The 6087-nt window shown below is 37.9% G+C and overlaps 1 pseudogene; it reads right to left on the bottom strand.

Annotated features, from left to right (window-relative positions):
• Positions 1–1452: 1452 nt before the first annotated feature.
• LOC143639906 (uncharacterized) lies at positions 1453–4507 on the bottom strand (annotated as a pseudogene).
• Positions 4508–6087: the final 1580 nt, after the last annotated feature.

The raw sequence follows: 6087 nt of genomic DNA, 5'->3' as shown, positions 1-6087 counted from the left end.
CACACCTACAGTGGTTTTCTCAAAATAAATAAAGAAAATGAAATTAAATAAAAATTTCCTCAAGTCTGAACAAGTTCAAATGGATCTGAAACAAGCAAAGGTCCTACCACATTTCTATATACAGGGCTTTTCTCTGGTGTGATTTCTTAAATGTTGTTCAAAGGGACCTGGAAAGTTGAAAGTCTTACTACAATTTTAAATAGACAAAAAAGATCTTCCCAGATGTGTGTTCTTTACATGTTTGAAGAAATCTCTGAAAGCTGAATACTAGCTCATATGGCTTCTAGTCACCATTTTCTACAGTGTGAGTCCTTTCATACAACAGAACAAAACTAGAACAGCTGAACCCTTTATATTTCTTACTTGCATAGGATTTATTCTTTTTATTCCAAAAGAATCTTCCCAGTCCTTAGTAAAATACTGTGAAAACTAGATTCCCCACATTTCTCACACTCACAGGGCTTCTCTCTGTGTTTTCATGTATGAGAAGAAAAACAGTGCTGGATGGGAAGCTGACAGGATGTAGCTTTTTTCTCATATGTATTCTGGTATGTATTCCATGGCTTTTCTCTGGTATGTAGTCTTCAATGTTTATGAAGCTGAAGGGGTGTAGCAAAGGTGTTGCCACACTGCTTACATTCAGAGGGTTTGCTTTTCAATGTGAATGAAATGGCTTTCAAGGCAATAGGGAAAAATGGAATGATTTATGATAATTTTATACATTTAAAGAGTTACTGGGGAGGGAGGGGAATAGTAGAGAATAGGAAAGGCAGCAGAATACAACAGACACTAGTATGGCAATATGTAAATCAATGGATGTGTAATTGATGTGATTCTGCAATCTGTATATGGGGTAAAAATGGGAGTTCATATCCCCCTTGAATCAAATTGTGAAATATGATATATCAAGAACTATGTAATGTTTTGAACAACCAACAATAAAAATTTAAAAAAAGAGCTACTCAGTTGGAAGTGGTGGTGTATGCCTTTAATTCCTCAGACTTGAGAGGCTAATTCTGAAGGATCAATGTTGGAGGCTAGCCTCACCACCTTAGGAAGACCCTAAGAAATGCAGCAAGTCCCTGTCTCAAAATAAAAAGTAACAGGAATGTAGCTAAATGGTAGAACACAACCAAAATAAATCCCCAGTGTCTCTGTCTCTGTCTCTCTCTCTCTCTCAAACACACACACACACACACACACACACACACACACACACAAATTTTCAGCAGTGTGAATCCTTCCTTGTCTTTGAGGATGACATGAAATATTGATTTACCAGGTTTTACATTCAAAGGACTTTTCTCCAGTAACTTCCTACATGTATATGAGTGAAACAGTAATAACAGAAAAGTTTACCAATTGTTTATATGCATACAATTTCTCTGCAGTATATGTTCTTTCACTTGTGTGAAGCAGAAAGGATGTGGCAAAAACTTTTCCACATTATTGTTATTCATAGCGCTTTTCTATGGTATGTATTCTTCCATGTCTGTGAAGTGGAGGGGATGTAGCAAAGGCTTTGCCACACTGCTTACATTCATAGGGCTTCTCTCCAGTATGCATTCTTTCATGAATCTGAAGGGAACCGGATGTAGAAAAGGCTTTGCCACACTGCTTGCATGCATAGGGCTTCTCACCAGTAAGTTTTTTCATGTGAGTGAAGGTTAGAGGACTGAGTGAAGGCTTTCCCACACTGCTTACATTCATATGGCTTCTCTCCAGTATGAGTTCGTTCATGTATCTGAAGGCCAAAGGCAGTAGCAAAGGCTTTGCCACACTGCTTACATTCATAGGGCTTCTCTCCAGTATGAAGTTTTTTATGTGAGTGAAGGCCAGAGGACTGAGTGAAGGTTTTTCCACACTGCTTACATTCATAGGGCTTCTCTCCAGTATGCATTCTCTGGTGTGTTCTAAGTAAACTGGGATAAGAAAAGTCTTTCCCACATACCTTACATTTGAAACATTCATTCCCCATGTGTGTGATGCTGTGCCTTTGAAGACTTGTGTATGAAATACAGGTCTGACCACCTCGTTTACACTCATACACTTTCTCTCCAGCATGAGTTCTTTCATGTCTTCTTAATAAAGAGGAGAAACAAAAGGCTTTCCCACATACCTCACATTGAAAACGTTTACACTCACTGTGTGTTCTCATGTGTCCTGGAACACCTGTGGGAGGAGACGAGGCCTCACCACATTGCTGATATACATAGGGTTGACACCAAGCATGAGTATCTCCATGCCTTTGAATGTCACTGGAATGACTGATGACTTTCCCATGTACTGTAGATTCATAAAGTCCATCTCCAGCTTGTATTAACATTTGTGTGTGAATATTTTGGGGAGAAACCAGAGATTTCTTATATTGTTTAAATTCACATGACTTCTCTTCACATTCCTCATGCTTGTAGTATTTGTGTCCAGAGTATGATGTGATCTGCCTATGAAGAAATGAAGGTCATATGAAGTCTTTTGCACACATAATGAAGTGACATGGATTTACTCTATTAAAATTTTTCTTTGTTCAATTAAGAATTGGAATCAATTTGAAGGTTTTCCCACACTATTTTGTGCCTTTGAGTTTACCATATGACTTCTTTAAGGAAGAAGAAGTGACCAGCACATAATCAATGCTTGATTCATTCACAATTTTCTATGTATTTATAGATCTTTACATTACTACCAATATCAGGTAAAGGCTAGGTTTTCTGACTTGTTCAACTTGCCGAAAAATAAGGAGATTGAAAGGAAACAATCCTTTGTAACACAGCTTCTCTATGGCTATTATCCAAATAGTGGTATTCACATATGCAATTTCATAGTACTTTTTGAATGTCAAATACTTTGAAAAGACTGAATATCTGTTACAGCTAAGTATATATTTCTGGTAAAAAACACTATAAGAATAAATACTTCTCAAATTATGCATACTTCTCTGGTTGGTTTGATTTAAAAATTATATGACAATTCTCAGACCCCCTCGTGGACTCCTCTTGTGATACAGTTACCTTACATTGCTCCCAGAGTTTTCAATATGGTCTTCAGTGATCTTGTCTTCCCATTTCTTACCTAAAATGAGAACAGAACAATCTTTATGAGTATTCAGGAGTTAGAAATGCTTTGCCAAATCCTAGGTGCCATTTATGCTGCAATAATTCACCAATTGATTCCTTTTTCACCTTCTGCATAAATGACCAAAATAAACATGAATTGTCTATTTGATTAATTTTAAAAACATCATTATTACCTATAGAAGCCAGGTTTCTGAGGACCTCCAGCATCACATCTCTGTAAAGGTTCTTCTGGGAAGGATCCAGCAAAGCCCACTCCTCCTGGGTGAAGTTCACAGCCACATCCTCCAAGGTCACTGAGATCTAAAATATCCCACCAAATGTATAGTGGAGGCCAGGGGAGATTGACAGCATGAGAAATCTATACTCAACATGCATAATGTTCACATGATTCCCTGGCCTCTCGATTAATTCCACGATTTGGTCCATCAAATCTTTACTGTACTCAACCGCTTCCAGCCATTCCAGCACTAGAAATTGGCTACTCAGAAGGCAAACATTATAGTGATTTATACCTTTCTTTGGTGAGTTCACAGGAAGTAAGACAGGCTCACAGATTACTCCTAACTTCTTTATTGTTTGCATCTCTATTACATGTCCTAGAAACGTGTTGTGTAGTACAGAGCTAATATAAGCACTTTTTGATAGTACTTATATTTAGAAAACAAAGGTGATGAGTAGGAAATTGCAGGAATCATGAAATTAAGAGATTCTGCCAATTACAGTGGCTCCCTGTACCTACAAAGTTAATATAGACAACATGGTATTTACTAATGTCTTGTTTCCTCTAAAAATCTATTGTTCCATACTTAAGGAAATGCCTAGAACCAGCCCCCACACACACCCTCTGGGCATGGGGTCACTAAAAAGATACCTTTACAGACAACATTTAGACAAACTTTCACACAGGTTGTCACAATGCATTAGCTGGAGATTGAGCACATCCTGTGTGATTACACTGAGAACAACTAGAAGTTTGCAGGTACTTTACTCGAGAACAAATTTATTTAACTAGCTTACTATTAAATGGCCAAAACAAACATGAGTTCTCTATTTGATTAATTTAATTTATTTATTAATAAACACAACAATTTTATAATTTCCTGTGGTTACTGTCAAACCAGAATGGGGGAAGTGAAAGATGGCACATGTCTTAGAAATAACTCAATGACCCAAAAATGTCACCTTGTCCAAACAAAAGTCTTACAAAATTTTATAAGTCTCAAAACAATCTTCTTAATAAACAGAAGGCACTACATTTCTAAGTCTCATAGCAACAAGGCATGTTCAATGATTTTCAAACTCTTCTTAACAGCAGCCGGTTCACTACCATAATGTACAGTCATGAGACACATACCAATGTTCTGCTCAAGGACATTTTGATCAATGTTGGGCTTCATGTGCAATGGTTGTCTGTTGTGAAAGAGATCCATCGTGCCTGCAGCAATGGTGGTGCCAACAAACCTAAGGAAGAAGATCTTCCAGAGTGTGGTAAAGCAACAAGTTTGTAGCCCAGATTCCTGAACTATCCCAAACAGTCTGGGTGTGAAACAGGCCACCACTCACATCTGCAAGCATGCTATGATGTCTGCACAGTGATGGAACAGGCAAAAAGAAAATGTCCCTGCCAGTGACACAGAACCACACTCAAGGACTGACAACATATAGAACCACCCAAAACAATGCAGAATCCACAATTACACTCAGAGACATCAGCCCAACTCTGTCAGGACAATGATGCAGGCAGGAGGGTTTCATGGGCCTTCAAGCAAATGGGAAGCACACTGAGGTCTCAGGGTCACAGCAACACTCCACAGGACATAAACCACACCCTTACAAGTTCACCACCAGTAAAATCCCATGTATGCTGCAAGAACATGAGAGCTAAAGAAGAAATAAGATCAGAAGCAGCTGAAAAGCCTCCAGGGAAGGGGACATGAAACACAAGGCTCTAAACAGTCACAGATTGTAGAAGTGACTCAGGAGAAAATGTGACCATTTTGAAGGATAAAAATGTAAAAGTCCATCATAGGAAATTCATAGAAAACACTAGAGGTGGTGCTGTATTGGTATCTAAGTCATCGAACGCACATTTCTGAAAAGAAGAGCCAATAGCAATCATTGAAACTGTTGCTTCAAAAAACCAGAGAAAGAAGAGCAAGGAAAATCTAAATTAACCACAGGAAGGGAACAGAGAAGGTGTTGATGAAACCATGACCAGGAAATCTGCAGTCTACAAAATCAAGTTCTTCATGAACATCAGCATCACTGATAAACTGACATAAGCCTAAGAATACAGAGGACAGGGACTGGGGATGTGGCTCAGTGGAAGAGTGATTGTCTAGAGCTTGAGAGAAAGTGGGTTCAATCTTCACTGACACATAAAAAGAAAGAAATAAAAGTTTAAAATATACAAAAACAATAAAGAAAAAAGCAAAGAGGACTGAAAACCTGCTATCAGATTTAAAAGTGTCATCATAAACAATGCATTGGGACTTCAAGATTATCATATACGTGCTTGACACAAATTAGACGACTTGAAGAAACTGGACCATTTCTTTGAGAGAGACAATCTCCTACTACTTACAGACAGGGGATCAGCCCATGGGTGCTAAAAAAAAAAAAAAACAGACTCAATAACTAATTACTTCCCAAAAAGGCAAGGCGAGGCTCTGACATCTCAAACAGGCTTTCATGAGACATTTAAGAACTGCCACCAATTTTCTACTTTTTTTCCAGAACATAGAAGCTGAGTTAACACCTCCTAACACTTTCTGAGGCATAAGTTACCATATTATCCAAATTAAATAGATAAAGAAAAGTATTAAATAGAAAAGGAAAACTATGAATGATGCCCATAATTATAAATGGAAAATTTAAACATATATGTAAAAAAATGAACAATTAAGCCATCACACTCCAGGTGTCTATGCAAATGATGGGAAAATTATGGGCACAAGAACCCTCACTGCACTGACTATAGCAGCCATATCCAGAACTGCCCAAAGCTAGA

The sequence above is a fragment of the Callospermophilus lateralis genome (assembly GCF_048772815.1).
Source record: "Callospermophilus lateralis isolate mCalLat2 chromosome Y unlocalized genomic scaffold, mCalLat2.hap1 SUPER_Y_unloc_1, whole genome shotgun sequence".
NCBI lineage: Eukaryota > Metazoa > Chordata > Mammalia > Rodentia > Sciuridae > Callospermophilus > Callospermophilus lateralis.
The sequence above is the reverse complement of the archived record's forward strand: the minus strand, read 5'-3'. Positions and strand labels throughout refer to the sequence as shown.